Source organism: Rhagoletis pomonella, unplaced genomic scaffold (genome assembly GCF_013731165.1).
Source record: "Rhagoletis pomonella isolate Grant_MI unplaced genomic scaffold, Rhpom_1.0 Rhpom_scaffold_00008, whole genome shotgun sequence".
Taxonomy (NCBI): Eukaryota; Metazoa; Arthropoda; class Insecta; order Diptera; family Tephritidae; genus Rhagoletis; species Rhagoletis pomonella.
The window spans coordinates 11,703,124-11,718,767 of record NW_023458562.1 but is presented as its reverse complement, the minus strand read 5'-3'; the positions used below and the strand labels follow the sequence as shown (position 1 = coordinate 11,718,767).

At 33.0% G+C, this 15,644-nt stretch overlaps 1 protein-coding gene across 1 annotated transcript in view; it reads left to right on the top strand.

Moving 5' to 3' along the window:
• The window catches only part of LOC118744187 (neurogenic protein mastermind), a 209,864-nt gene that overhangs the window by 8,651 nt on the left and 185,569 nt on the right, over positions 1 to 15,644 (top strand). The gene's annotated exons all lie outside the window — the stretch shown is intronic.

The following is a 15,644-nucleotide window of genomic DNA, read 5'->3' as shown; positions in this document are numbered from 1 at the left end:
AGCTATCTGACATAAGTTTCAATGGGATATCTGTCAAAAAAAAAAAACTTCAACTAACTTTAATGTTGACTTAATTTTGACTATAACCTTTGTTTCCCAGATCTGTTTCTAAGAATGGGAAAATACTGACTTCGACTACGGGCCAAAGTTTCCGCATGTTCGATGTTTATTACTACGATTAGATTCCCACAAATAATACATGCAAAAAATCTCAAAAACTTTTATTTGTCTGTAAATTCCGCCTTCAAGAAAAATGTCTACTTCTGTCAAAAAAAATTTTTCAATTTGACATAAGAAGCCGTGGGGCGAAACGTATACACAAAATCAGCTGATCTAGTAACACCACCTTATATAAATTCGCCTTGGCTTGCTTGGGATGTAAAAGCTGATTTCTCGATGTTAAAGGTAACTACAGGTCCGAAAACTTTTTAAAATTTGCAAAGTACTTGGTATTTTTAAATGCACGTTTATGTAGCTAAAAATTTAATTTTTCAAACGAGACAAGAATAAGGGAAAATTTACTGTTAAAAATGTTATAATAGCTCGTACATAAATAAAAAAAAATTTCTTTAAACTTACAAATATTTATGGGAAAAGGTATCCAAATTTGCACTGAGGAAAAAAACGAAGTATCCCTCAAAATTTAAGGCGAAAATGTATTCAATTGGATACATATGTATCAAAACGGCAACACTGCTGCAGAGACACGAGTTGGTCCGCTACAGCATGACAGAGGAACACTTTTGTAAGTACTCCAATATTCCACACATAGACTACATGGTCCAACGATTTTTGCAGAGTATATACATATGTACATATGTAGCTTGTTTTGATATTTTTGCTTTTACAAGACACAGTGTTGCCGTTTCGACTTCTTTTTACCCAAATTGGCTACTTTTGAGTTGGTTACGTGGTAGCTCAAAATGTATGATAGTAGAAAGTTTAATAACCTGACAGTAGGGCTTTTATATAGGTTTCTTTGCTCATAAAACAGAAAACATCTCCGGTTTGTTGTAGTGTGCCACTTTGTCGGCACTGTGAGTAGGCTTGTCAAATTGGGACAATCGGGCATGTGCTGCAAATCTTACTATTGGAAATCGGTGCGATTTACCAAATTTAATTTGGCAAATTCTTAACAAAACGGAAAATATTTGGCTCTAAATCGAAGAATATTACGTCCTTTTGAGTTTCTATCAGTTTTTATTTGAAATATTTATTACCTGATTATATTATTTTAAAAAAAATATTTTGCAAATAGCATTGATTTGATTTGATTTGCAGCACATCCCCGAATATCAGTTTTACCCTCATTCTGTTTCTTGCACGGGTCCAACTTGCAGCGCTTTTACACGATATGTTTTTGCATATGTAAGTACTACTTTTTTGCATCTACTCGTATACATACATATATCATACAATAGAACGTATCAGAATCGATTTAATTCAGTGCATGTTAAGCCCCACGGAGACGATCAAATATCTTTATCAACGCTTTAAAGGCCCGTCCACATACAACTTTGGCGTTGCGGTGGCGCTGGCGTCGCTTTGACAGCAGCGCGAGTAACGCCCGTGCTTGCTACAATGAACGCTTAGCAATACTTTGGTCACTAAATTAACATACTAGCGGCATTTTAACATTTAAAAAATTAAATTACTATACCGTTTTAAAAATCCGAAAATTAACTGCGGGAAATTTTTTTTATTCTCTTTTTGTCTTCTTCTCGTTTTTGCCTTCATAAGTTTTGAAAAAAGGTTTTGAACGAACCATTATATCACATTCCTAGGCAAGTTTTGAAAGAATATTTTCGATACTAAATTTTATTAAAACAAAACGTTGAAATCAGCTTCATATAGAAACAGTGTCCTCGTTAATTAAGAAAGAGATGTTCTTAAATATCATAACTTTACGACACTCACATATTGACTAGATTTGACTATTTATTTTATTATATTTTTATTTGAATTAAGTATTTGTTTATAAAAATATAGTTTATTCCTTAACAAACACTAAATGAAAATAAGTTTAATCTTTGAACAACATTAAAAAAAAAATCGACAAACATTCGTAAAAATTTCTAATTTTCTATTTCAATTTTATCTCTTAATATTTTGCATTTTTTTTGCTCATTCAGTTTTAATCTAATAAAGTGCTCATCTAAAGTAGCTGGGATTTACCGTTGATGTGTGGCATTTTTTTGACCATGTCGGTAATTTTCTTCCATATTATCTAAGTATGTTCAACGATTTTTTTAATGAAGAAAATGAGCAACGCCTTCATAAAAAAAAATATTAAAAATCAACGATAAGTCGCAGCTATGTATTTTAAACTTGCGCTTTATTTGAATTGATCGGGCTACAAAACTGCATACCCAAAATATGTATTTATAGGAAATCTAATTAAAAAGCTTTACGAAAGTTTGTTGATTTTGTTAATGTTGCGCAAAGATTAAACCTTGGATTTATACGGGTTTTGTTAAAGTGTAAACTGCATTTTTATAAACGAATAATTAAAATTTTATAATTTTAAGATAAATGGCCAATCTAGTTAACATATATAAAGTTTTGATAAGCACTTGAAATGTCAAGTTTTAGTACTGAATTCAAAGACGATATCTCTTTTATCCATTCATAATAACTTTAAAAAATTTGTTTGTTAAGAAGTGTATCTTAAAATATCTGCCTTGACATTTATGTTAAAAGTGTAAAATATGTAAATGTACCTACATAAACTTTCCCGTGAATACCATCAAAGCATTGGTCTTGAAGGGAATCTATGTGTGCATGCATGCATATGAGCAAAAATATTCAAATACATAATCCACCAACCGATAATTTTATATATTCATTAAAAGATAACTTGTCATCAGTCTGAAATAAAAGTTTCATTTCACTGACGAAGGGGGAGGATCTATTCCCCCCACTCCCCTTACCCCCCCTGGCTACGCCACTGACCTGCACAAAAATTCCTTCGCGTGTTATATGTGTAAGTGCATTAGAGCGGTCCAAAATAAGTAAAGTCGGAATTTTAATGTTCTAAAAATGCACCCCTATTTTTTTTAATTTGCAATCGAAAAATATTTAGAGGTCGCTCAAAGCGCTGTATGTATTATATAGATATGTTATTTGTTGTTATTTCGACAAATACAGTCAAAAATACAACTTTTATTTGTCGAACGAATTAAACCACAAATAAAATTTAATTTTTATACCTACGAAGTTCTCTATTGCCTGCCGAGGGACGACCACTGTTAGAAAAAAACATAATCTCATAATCATAATCTTATTTAGATGTTGCTCGGGCAAGGGATCGAAACTACGGAGTGATAGTACGCACTTTTAATCATTAAACCAGCGCGCCCTTATTGCCGACCAGTTTTGATCCTCAGTATTGACAGCATATGTATCTTATAACAAAATCATTTAGATCCGATCTTCAAACTTTATAAAAAATTATAATATGTTTTAGTTTATATAGTTTTATAGCCCGCTCAATTTTAGTATCATTAAGTGTAAATTTCAAAGGTCTAAAAGGGGTACTGCATATCAAAAGTAGTCAAAATTACTGTGGCTGCCCACATTTGCCGGTTATCAGGTTATCTGGTTAAAAACTATTATTCTGTAGTGTATTTAGTTGTTATAAGCTGAATAAAAAATATAATCACATAACCACCCAGTGGAAAAATGTAATGCATAGTAATCGAAAAAATAATCAGTAAAACAACCCCTTTCACATTCGAAAATGCATTTTTCCCCAGGGCGATGTCCTGAGAAAAGTGGGGCATTCAATTTTGCATTACCTAGTATCGAGAATTGGTGTGAATTTAATATGAAATTTTTGGAACTTTTTGAATACATTAGAATACTGATTACATAGTTAGCAGTAATATAATCGAGAACTCATAAGAAATACATTATATTATTTATCTTGCATGTAATGCAGTACTACTTTTCCGACTGGGCAGATGTGGGCAAGTGTGAACAACCACACTTTGTATGGAAGAAAATGCGTGGCACCGCCAGCAAAAAACTCCAAAAATCAAGGGCAAGTAAACATGTACTTTATTCTGCTAAAATTTAAAACTAAAAAAAAAGCAGCACCCTTAATGCTGTCTCTAATCCATGTCTTATCTTTATTACCTAGGTCCTTTAGTAACCCTTACAACTTACTTTGTTAGGATCAGACATGGATTTGATAAGGATTTGGAGACATGAGTCACTTAAGAGTAGCAAGGGTTTTTTATTTTTTATTTTTGAGTTGTGTCGTTATTGCAGAGGATCATCGATATATATGCACATATTTAAGGTGTATTTCGTGCATCCATGGGTCATTTTCCGTTGATAAGTGCTCAATTGTTATAAAGAAGTTGATGCTACGTTTTGTTTGTATTCGCCTTGATAATATACTATTGTATTTATGGAGAAAATAAAACTAGAGGAATAACAAATGTGCCCTGCATAAAGAATTTTAATCTTTTAGCACGCGACACCTTATTTTAACGCTGCACATGCCCGAAATAGTGCGAAATTCATACGATTAAAAGTTGAAAACTACATACTTTATTGTGCAACTCTTTAATACAGTGCGGTCGCAAGTCGATTGTGACGAAGTCGGCATTAACAAAAACCTGTTTTACAATGCACGAACGCGTTAAAAATATGTACCAGGCAAGCTGATTCGAACAAATGGACAAATGGCTAGCCTAACAAATGCACAACAACGACATAAATACATACATACATATGTACATACATACATATACAATGGGCATACAAACAAAATGGGATGAACAAGCGGCTACAATAAACATAAGTAAATATGTATTAGGATTACGAAAAAATTAAACAAGAATGTCCAAAACGCCAAACATTCATTTGAAGCGAAATTGCTCACATAAATTCAGCCGCTAAGAGAGAAAGGAGAAGAACGATGTGTATTTTCAAGTGTATTGATTCATTCATAAGGCAAAAAGATACTAGGGCTATTCGCGATCCGGTGCAAATGGCCTAGCATCATTGCATTGCAAATTTGTATTGCAAATTATTTGCAATACAAAAACAAAATACACGCATTTGCATTTGTCATGGCTTGGCAAATTTGCAATACCGAAAATCCATAGCATAAAAATGCTATGCATTGCATTCATAAACAAAACCAAAGCTGATGCACAAAAATTGTTTTGCAAAAGCTTTACCATGACAGTTTAATAAAGGTCGCTCACAATCCATGGCATATTTCTGCAATTGCATAAATTTGTCAGCTCTTATGCACCGAATCGCGAATAGCCCTAGTGTAGGCATTATAAAAACAAAGATACATGCACAGCTCGCTCCGCTTGATTAGGTACCGTGCCCTTCTTAAATAGCTTGATTAGGCTACACACCGCTTTACTTGAATAGGAAAACAGTTTTTCTTCAAGCTCTGGCCTTATATCTTTATATGTAGTCATAAGAAAAGCTTAATTTGTATTACGAATATTACGCCGCGCTTCCCTCGTCAGCTCACACAGGTCGCGTTGCGGCCGATCGAGACCATGACCCCGCAGGCACTGTTGCCATATTTACAGTTTTAACTGTAAATCACAGTTTTTTGAACAAGCTTACAGTTTCTATTAATTAGCACAAATTACAGGTTTAGTCAAAATTTCAGTTTTAAAAGAAGAAATAAAATTATCTTTTTTGGTTTGTTTGGAAGTTAATTCTTATTTAAAAAAGGCGATGAAGCTGAAGCGTTTCCTCTTTTGGATAAAAATTGGTCACCTCTATTCCAATCATTCCAAAAATCCCTCTGTTTTTTGAAAGTTACAGTTTTTTTTGTTGAAAACACATTTGTTCTCGGGAAATCACAATTGCTTGGAAATAAAATCAGCCAACACTGCCTGTAGGCTAAACGCCCAAGATAGAATTTCAAAAACCTACAAACTAATCCAAATGTTAGTCATGGTTTGTATAAGCGATTCGAGTGTCATATTGCTTCTTAATTCGTTAAGCCCTTTCGCATAGTCGGTTTTAATATTATCAAGTTTTTTATTTTGACCCCTCATATTTTAGAAACAGGCAGGTTATAAAATTTATTTCCGAGTGAACCTCTACAAAGCTCTATTTGAGTTCGAAGCGAATTTGGTTTAAATTCACTCGGAAGTGAATTGCAGAAACTACGCGAAAACCTTTTCAAACCCATTTCGATTGATATGCATCCTCTAAAAAATCACTGAACTTATTAAATAATTTTAAAACAGCTTATAAAATACGCTCCTAATTATATTTCAGAAATAAAGCCGGTTCAACCCCATTTTTAAATTATTTGAATTTTTGAACAGGTGGCGACCCTCTACAAACACCTGAAAAATATTTCTATTGATCAAACTAGAGATTTATTAACACTATTTCGTGTGACGCCAATATAAACACCATCAAATTTTAATACATATTTGAATAAGGTAATTGCCCTAATTTAAGTTGAGTTGGATTTTTTAAACAGGTGGCAACCCTTCTAAATATATTTCGGAAATAAAGCCTTTTCAATATCATTTCGATACTACCCATCTTTTAATAATTCATCAAACTTATTAAATAGTTTTAATGTCACCTTATAAACATGTGGCAACCCTGTTCAACCCCTTTCGCTTCATATTTTAAATAACTTGCGTAAAAGTTAACCGGTGGCATTGAATATAATTTTTAACAGGTGGCTACCCTCTTCCAGCACCTCAAAAATATTCTTGCCAAATTGAATTTGAATTTTGAACAGGTGGCAACCCTCCTCTAATTAAGTTAAGAAACAAAGCTTTTCAAAACCATTTCGATTGATATCCGGTTTGTAATATATTTATTTTTATTAATAATTTGAATATAATTTTTTAATCGGCCTCGGCATCAGCTAGTATCGGCACAAAATTGGGCCTTTTTTCGCCGATTCTTTGAAATTTCTTTTCATATCTTTAGGTGAAGTGACAGATAACAGCCAATATCAAAAAACATTTGCAGACAGCTCATAAAATTTGTTTTGTTTGTTTAAGATGTTTCACGTTTTTTCCATACAAAAGTATGTTCGACAATTTTCTTTTATATGGAGGACACTTCCAGCAAAAAAAAAATTGCAAAAATTAACGGGATTTTATATGTAGCAGCTGGAAACTTGCACTTCATTATAGTAGAATTAAATGGTCTACAAAACTGCATACCAAAATTCTGATTAAAAAGTTTGAAATTTTGGTGCAAATAAGCAGAATTTTTGTAATTTTTGTACAAAGTTTGAAATCTGAATTTATATGGTGTTATTGTATACCAGCTAGACTTATAAAAAAAAATAATAATAAACATTAAATAAACAAAAGACAAATGCCAAATGCCAAAACTGGTCAAAATATCGCAACTTTTTTATTTTGTGGACCACTATACATATGTATGCACTTACATACCTATGTAGCATATAAGATCTTATGCATTGAGTGCTAAGGAGTGTATTTTAGTACAAAACGAAATGAAATTTGATGTGCCTAAATATTTCTTGCTTAGCACCATGATTCAATAATAGAAGGTTGGATAACCTGGCAATTGTCTCGCTCCCGCATTCTGCCTTAGCCTGTGTTGCTTTCTTTTTAGATTTATAGGGTCCTGTCATACGGGTCGTATTTATTGACGTGATCCAAGTATCGCGATATTTATTGACGGTGTAGCATGCAGTACTGATGGATCGCGATCCATATCGCAAAATTTCTAAAAATGTAATCTTTAAATGCAAGAAATATAATAATTTTTAAGATTCATTTATATGCATTATATCAATTGCATCCTTACTGTTTGTATATTTCTTCATACAGTCCCTTAGAACAAAAGATTTGTTTTGGATTCCATTAATTTTGTTTAATATATACTGGAATTTCAATAAAACCATGGTTTATAGTGAATGTTTGGGAATATTTGACGATAAGATTTTTCTTTGGTGAGAATTTTAAGTGAATATTCATTTGTTTCATTTTTAATATCAATATGGCCATAAAAAGTTAATTCATTGTCTATTGTGTAGATCAATGGAATCTTCTTTATATATTTAATTCGATTTGTATATAAAAAACGCATTTCAGCACTACCAGACTACTTTTCCTACTACCTTTTCACAAAAGGGGATACAATTGTTACCCGCATTTCTTTCCTTCTCAAATGCAACCTTACAAGGCAGTCGATTGACAAAAATGTCAATATTTATCCAACCTTGTATTATAGAACCATGCTTAGCACCATATAAAAAAGTGTTTTATGTAATGTACATAAATGATTTATGTACATTAGGGCGGGTCGATTTGTAGGGGCCCAAAAAAATTAACAGAGGCTCATCGCGGTTATGATTATTTGGGTAATTTCAAGCATTTCTGCCCAAGAAACCATAGGTCTAAAATGAATTTCTATCTAGTTTTTTTTTCAAAAGTGGCTCACCTGTTGAAACAGCTGTATTGAAAACTAGCCAAATGTGTATCTGGGGGTTTTTGGGGTCGAGGAATCCATTTCTGGTATTAACTTTTTATTTTGAGGGCCGCCAGAGGGCGCTTCCGTACTTTTTTTTTTTTTGGATTTCAACGCCTTTTTTCAGAAAATCGGCAATATTGTTGCGAAAATTCAGGAAATCTGACTTTCTCATAATGCAATTTAAATTTCTAAATAGCCGAAAATGTTCAGCGTTGAAAGTTTTTTTTTATTTTGTGCTAACTTGACACAATACACCTAGCCGATAGAATTGAGATATTGAAAATGTTATAACGGCATTAATTGTAGCTTTTAACTTTAAAATTTGTTGTGGAAAGAAAAAATTTGTAGCTCTCGTTTTTTAAGAAGAAATGGTATGTAGTGCTAACTTGACACCATACACCTAGTCGAAAGAATTGTGATATCCAATATGTTACTAGGCCATTAATTGTAGCTTTTAACTTTCAAATTTGTTGTGAAAAGAAAAAAAATGTAGCTTTCGTTTTTCTGGAAAAAATTGAGTTGACCCTTTTTCGTACAAAATTTAGTATGTAGTGCTAACTTGACACCATGCCCCATTGACGACAGAATTGAGATATTGAAAAGGTTACAACGGCATTAATTGCAGCTTTTTTGTTGTAAATTTGTTGTGGAAAGAAAAAATTTGTAGCTTTCGTTTTTTAAGAAAAAATGGTATGTAGTGCTAACTTGACACCATACACCTAGTCGATAGAACTGAGATTTTGAAAATGTTATAACGGCATTAATTGTAGCTTTTAACTTTAAAATTTGTTGTGGAAAGAAAAAATTTGTAGATCTCGTTTTTTAAGAAAAAATGGTATGTAGTGCTAACTTGACACCATACACCTAGTCGATAGAATTGAGATATTGAAAATGTTATAACGGCATTAATTGTAGCTTTTTTGTTGTAAATTTGTTGGGGAAAGAAAAAATTTGTAGCTTTCGTTTTTTAAGTGAAAATGGTATGTAGTGCTAACTTGACACCATGCACCATTGTCGACAGAATTGACACATGACAACATGGTGTGATAGCTATTGATCGTCCAAATGCCTAAACAATTACTTGAAACACGTTGAACGGTTTACAAAAATGTTTAATTACTGATTATAATAAATTTACGAAAAAGATGCATTCTTTTAAATTTAAGCTGCCTGTCAATCCATAAGGGATCAATGTTTACCACGCACCAACGAAACAAGCATGCGTTTTTCGTACCAGGAGAAAGCATCGAAAGCCTATACCTTATGAATGCATAAGAGCCCTGCAATAAAATTTAGAGACAGTCTGGCAAAGCGCTAGTTCCGAACTACATATCTCAGAACTATCCCTGAACTAGTGCAAAAGAAATGCAGAGCGGGACAGTTGAAACTTGCTGTAGAAATGTGCAAATGCTCACTACTCTTACAATACGAAAGTAGCTCAGCGAGAAGACCTCAAACATACCCTGCAGAAAATCAAATCTGACTAGCCTAGAACTAGACCTTTTGCCGACAGTACCAGTTCTAGCTCAATACCCCTGCAGTGCTTTCAACTGTCCAGTTTTTCACGGCAATGTCAATTAGAGGTGGGTAACTCAGCACTGTGCTGAGTTACTGTGCTGACTCTTAGAAATGTGCCGCACTCTCAGACTCACCTCTGAAAATATTTGTAACTCAGTAACTCAGTTTATGTGCTGACAATGTATAGCTCGGTGTGCTTCAGTGTCGATATGGTAACTCAGTTGATGTGCTGAGACTTGCATAGCTCGGTTCGGCTGCATTGTTTAGAACTGTGTCGATGTGGTAACTCAATTGATGAGCTGACCCATTCACACAATACGATCTTCCAAAAAGTACCATAATAGATGACATCACGAGACTTACCATCAGTTGAATATACGACTACCAAATTTAACAAGCAAGGCGAATAACCCAGTTATGCATACTTGCACTGCTATACCCATTTTACGTAAAAGTCAAAACCAAACCGAATTATACATGTGAAGTGCTATGCGTTGGGTAACCGCTTACGTGCATAGCCCATTTAACAGATTCTTATGTGACAACTCTCAAGCAAAACTAAGTAGGGAATTTATTCGCAAATGAACTCACCAGTTGAAATCAGCTTTCTAAAATTTTGCCGACCAGCTACGAATAGAAGCTAAGGATAACCTTTTCCAAATCGATTTCGATTACTAACATCGTCAATAATTTCGATGCACATACCAATTGTGCGATAGCACACTTGTGCCAGCTCTCTGTGCTGACTCATTAAAGTGAGTTGGAGTTACTGAGTCAGCACACCAAAATTTACAGAGTTACCCACCCTTAATGTCAATAGCTATCCCACCATGTTGTCATGTGTCAATTCTGTCGACAATGGTACATGGTGTCAAGTTAGCACTACATACCATTTTTTCTTAAAAAACGAAAGCTACAAATTTTTTTTCCACAACAAGTTTACAACAAAAAAGCTACAATTAATGCCGTTATAACATTTTCAATATCTCAATGGGGCATGGTCAAGTTAGCACTACATACTAAATTTTGTTCGAAAAAGGGTCAACTCAATTTTTTCCAGAAAAACGAAAGCTTCACATTTTTTCTTTCCACAACAAATTTTAAAGTTAAAAGCTGCAATTAATGGCATAGTAACATATTGGATATCTCAATTCTATCGACTAGGTGTATGGTTTATTAAAAAAAAAAAAATATTGTAAGCTGCATGCAATAATTTGAATTCATTAAATTTGAAAACTCACTCGGAGGTCTTTTCGCTGAGCTACTTTCGTATTGTACGAGTAGTGAGCATTTGCACATTTATACCGCAAGTTTAAACTGTCCGGCTCTGCATTCCTTTTGCACTAGTTAAGAGATAGTTCTGAGATATGTAGTTCGGAACTAGCGCTTTGCCAGACTGTCTCTAAATTTTACTGCAGGGCTCTTATGCATTCATAAGGTATAGGCTTTCGATGCTTTCTCCTGGTACAAAAAAACGCTTGCTTGTTTCGTTGGTGCATGGTAAACATTGATCCCTTATGGATTGACAGGCAGCTAAAATTTAAAAGATTGCATCTTTTTCCTAAATTTATTATAATCAGTAATTAAAAATTTTTGTAAACCATCCAACGTGTGTCAAGTAATTGTTTTGGGCATGTGGACGATCAATAGCTATCACACCATGCTGTCATGTGTCAATTCTGTCGTCAATGGTGCATGGTGTCAAGTTAGCACTACATACCATTTTTTCTTAAAAAACGAGAGCTACAAATTTTTTCTTTTCACAACAAAATTTTAAAGTTAAAAGCCGTTATAGCATTTTCAATATCTCAATTCTATCGACTAGGTGTATGGTGTCAAGTTAGCACTACATACCATTTTTTCTTAAAAAACTAGAGCTACACATTTTTTCTTTCTACAACAAATTTTAATGTTAAAAGCTACAATTAATGCCGTTATAACATTTTCAATATCTCAATTCTATCGACTAGGGTATGGTGTCAAGTTAGCACTACATACCATTTTTCTTAAAAAACGAAAGCTACAAATTTTTTCTTTGCACAAAAAATTTACAACAAAAAAGCTACAATTAATGCCGTTGTAACCTCTTTAATATCTCAATTCTGTCGACTAGGTGTATGGTGTCAAGTTAGCACTACATACCATTTTTTCTTAAAAAAACGAGAGCTACAATTTTTTTCTTTCCACAACAACTTTTAAAGTCAAAAGCTACAATTAATGGCATAGTAACATATTGGATATCTCAATTCTATCGACTAGGTGTATAGTGTAAAGATAGCACTACATACCATTTTTTTCTTAAAAAACGAGAGCTACAAATTTTTTCTGTTTTTTAACTTTTTTGGTATAAGAACAACTTGAATAACTGAACCTAAACTCTTCCGATTTAGACTTGTGAGGTATAATTGGAAAGATATTTTCTCCCCTTTTTTATTTTTTTGACAAGAAGCTTATTCAAAGGATGAAAGAACATTCAAAGACGTCCATGAACCTGCTGACCCAAGTCGACAAAAATCGATAAAAATTAGCTAAGAATAGGTGTTAATTAGGGCCTCCAAAATTAATTTAGTAGCTCCATTGGTTTCCGAGAAATTCGCAAAAATGTGGTTTTCAGCTAGCTTAGCGCTGTTAACCTAGCTGAACAATCTTTAAATTTTCGAAATACATATATGCAGGAATTAGGTGTCTTTTAGGTGTTCTTCAACGCCACTAAAACTAATTTAGTAGCTCCATTGGTTTCCGAGAAATTCGCAAAAATGTGTGGGTCAGCTAGGTTTACGTAAACCTAGCAAACATTTACGTCGGAAACTAAAGGAACACCTAAATTATTTTTGGAGGCCCTAATTAACACCTAAAAGACACCTAATTCCTAGCTAATTTTTATTGATTTTTGGCGACTTGGGTCAGCTAGGTTTATAGACGTCTCTTAGACTAATAGGGGTAACTTTTTGTCGATATAAAACAATCCTTGGGGGTGAGAGCATTACAATTCCGACTTTACTCTTTTTGGACCACCCTAATATACATATGTATGTACATTGTAGTTATTTTATTTCTGATATTCAGTAAGAAAGAACCCTGAAAACCAAAATCTTAACGACATATTTAACAATATCCGAATTCTGTAACGATTTTGTTAAGAATATTAAAAGACCATTTGAAGTGGTGGACACGAACCCTTAAAGAAATTTCGGTACGATTTCTTAAAGAAAATTCTGAATTTTGAAAATTCTTTCGAAATTTCATAAAACACGAAACGTGCTTAGTAAATTTCATTTTATGAAATTCGGCAAAAATCGGAATGGGAAATAAGATCTTTACAAATAATTTAGATTTCTCTACTACTTCAGAATATGTACTATGAAAACATCGTTTGCAGGGAATATAAAAATTAGAAGTATAGGAATAACTGCACCTACATAGCTAGCCACCGTAGCTTGCCGTCAATACCAAAACTGGATGCCATGAAATTAATATATGTATTTATATATATAATATATATATCTATATACTGTACTCATTTATATATGTACATATTTATATACAGTTAGTGGTCGCCAGATACGCTGAAAGGCGTGTCAGAGATTAGCCAGTGTGCGAATATGTTCATACATACATACATACGTACATAATTAGATCGACTTCCGGCTTTTATACGATAGCAGACGACGACAATGCATGGTGGAAAATAAAGATATGTATGTATGTACATATGTACATACGCACTTACATACACTGGCGGCAGAAATAATAGACTCGTCGTACTTTTAAGAATTTTGGCAATATTTCTTTAGTTTATTTTATATTTAATATTTTTTTATAAAAGCCTGGCTATATGTAATACTTCTATATTGCTAGTACAATATGATCGCAATGAGTTTTCAATTCGGAATCAAACAAAGGCAGTCTGAAATATTTTGTGATTGTAGAAGTATACATGTATATTTGTAAACTACTACATAGAACCTAACATACCCTGTAGAAAAAACTATCAATTGATAAAAAATAAGCCACTTGTAGTTAGATTTTTTGCGGGATTTCTATAAAATATATAACTTGTAGTTAGCTACAAAAAGCTAACTTGAAACTAGTTGACAAGTAATGCCGGAGTAATGAAGGAGATTGTTTTCTTTAAACGCGTTTCTAGTTAAATATCCTGCACTTCGCAAATACTTTTCCGAATTGAGGACAAATAAAAGGAAGATTGAAATTTCATATTATATTTTTAAGTTATGTCTGACGGAGTTTGAATATGGGACCACCTACAGTAGAATATGGAAACAAATATGAAGTGTAATAAAATAAACAAAGTAAATAAAAAAAAAATATATAAAAAAATATTTTGTTTTTCCTATTGATATTTTATGTCCATGTTATGTAGTTAGTTACAAGTTAGTTACATCAAATGCAGAGGTAACCACCCTTGACTATTTCGCGGCCATCGTCATAGAAATACAGTTAGCTTTCGTCAAAGAAAATACATATACAGATAATAAGTGACTTCTAGCTCCATCATAATCAACTTAAAGTTAGCTTATAGTTAGATACATTTCCTGCAGGGTATCATAACAGGGGCGGTTTAGGGAATTCAACAAACAAACACAAATTTGACAGTCTCATGTTTCCTTCAAGCCGCAATGTATATCGAACCCCAGCCGCGAAAATAAAGTATGCGAAGTTTTTAAAAAATTTAATTTTGATGCATAAATGCTCTTATACCTACATCAAAAAGTAAGTTAAAAAACTATATCTATATCTACATATACATATATACATTGTTTAGCAGTTAGGGTTCCATATGTCGCCTTCTCCGATGCTATTCGTTATTTCGAAATATGAAAAATTGGAAGATAGAAGATCTTTTCCTAACCAAGACAAAACTTATTTACACATAAAGCGGAGTAAAACACCACCATACCAATATGTTGGCCGAATCCAATAAAGCACGCTATTCGATTCTCTTCTCTGCTAATTGACGCCAATTGAAAATGCAAACAGTTGCCAAGTCCTCTGACAGGTATTTTTATCATCTGCCACCACCAGCGGCCGCAGCTTTTTAGATTTACAAGAATTGTATTTTTCATATGAATTGTTTTTAAATAAGAAACCGCTCCTGAACATTGAAAAAACAAAATTGTCATTTTGAGTACATTCTCTTATTGGATCTCTCTTTCCTTTTTCAATATTTTCACACTCTGATTTGGGGGGTACATTCGTACCTTGAATGTACTAGCAATATAGAAGTTTTACATACATATATGCCGGCTAGTTACACACAAACACCATATAAATCACCTTTTCAAACTTTATAAAAAAAATATAAAAATTCGACAAATTTGCTACAAAAAACATTGGTTTTTAAGAATATTTATGGCTGACGGTGTCACGCATTTTTTCCCATACAAAATGTGCTCAACTATTTTTTTATATGGAAGAGAATGCCTAGCATCGTCACCAAATACTACTACTAAGTACCAAATACTAGTACTAAAATTGGCTACAAAATTGCATACCAAAAATTTTTCTAAAAAATCTGAATGAGAAGTTTAAAAATTTGGTGAAAATTTTTCGAATTTTAATAAATATAATAATTTTTGTGTAAAGTTTGAAAAGTTGATTTATATGGTGTTTGTTGTATAACTATTCAGGCTTTTATAAAAAAT